Here is a 1020-nt window from a genome sequence, read left to right on the forward strand (position 1 = left end):
GTACTGTCTGGATTGGCAATATTATCAGAAGTAGTTCTGGTTGTTTCCAATTCATCAACAGTATCCAGGTCCATCTGACATACTGAAATTAAAAAAAATACATGATTCTTATTTTGTTGTTTTATAGTAGGTTCATTTTGCTAAAAGCTGGAAGAAAAAGAGTTGACATAGTTAACTAAAAATCATGACAATAGTTATTTTGTTTAAAGGTTTGCATGGCAAAGTAAAAAATATAAAAGGCTTGCAGTACACCACATACAAGTAGATAATTCTTTAAAAAACTGTTGTTTTTGTTAAGAATGTCTTGATGTATCTATTCAAATGTTTCAATCATCATCAGAAGAATAACATAAAATTTGAAAAAGAGTTTTGTTTTCAAGAAAAAAAATGTTGTATGTACAATTCTAAAATCATTACATGTTAGAAACACAATTTTACCTTCTTCGGTTGTTTGTACTACCGGTATTGTAGTGACTGGTGCACCTGTTACTCTTGTACTTGGAGCGGATGCTGTGGTTGATCTTTGTGGTGCTACAGTAACTATCCCTGTAGGTGCTGGTCCTGTTGTTGGAGCTCCAGATGCTGTTGTGCCTGGTGCAGCAGAAGTGGTAGCACTCACTGGAACTGTCACAGCTTCCGTTGGTAATACTGTTGTCCCCTCATGTAAACATCCAAATGGCGCCACTCGTAATGTTGGCTCATTATCATCATAGGACACTATTTCAACTCTTATGGCTTCAACAATTGGGAAGTCTTCAGGAAGTTCAAGCTTCGCTGGTATGGAATTATCCTCATCATCTGGAATTGTTACCAATTTATTCCATCTGGTTAAGGTCTCGGAATTTGGTTCTTTGTAAAAGATGTATATCTCAGTGACAGTATTGGGACCATCTCCTTGTATTTGTAGAGCTGTCATTCTGACTGGTTTCGAAAACTCAATATCCACATAAGGATTTGGTTCTTCATCTAGATTCTTTGGATACCATGGTTCTTCGCTGTCAATCTTTGTACTGTCTGGAT

The 1020-nt window shown here is 36.4% G+C and overlaps 1 protein-coding gene across 1 annotated transcript in view; it reads right to left on the reverse strand.

The window, feature by feature from the left end:
- LOC117122685 overlaps positions 1 to 1020 on the reverse strand; it is a 92097-nt gene that overhangs the window by 43524 nt on the left and 47553 nt on the right. The window lies entirely within an intron of this gene.

This window comes from Anneissia japonica, unplaced genomic scaffold (genome assembly GCF_011630105.1).
Source record: "Anneissia japonica isolate Jap-2015-1 unplaced genomic scaffold, ASM1163010v1 scaffold287894_len555002_cov174, whole genome shotgun sequence".
NCBI classification, from domain to species: Eukaryota; Metazoa; Echinodermata; class Crinoidea; order Comatulida; family Comatulidae; genus Anneissia; species Anneissia japonica.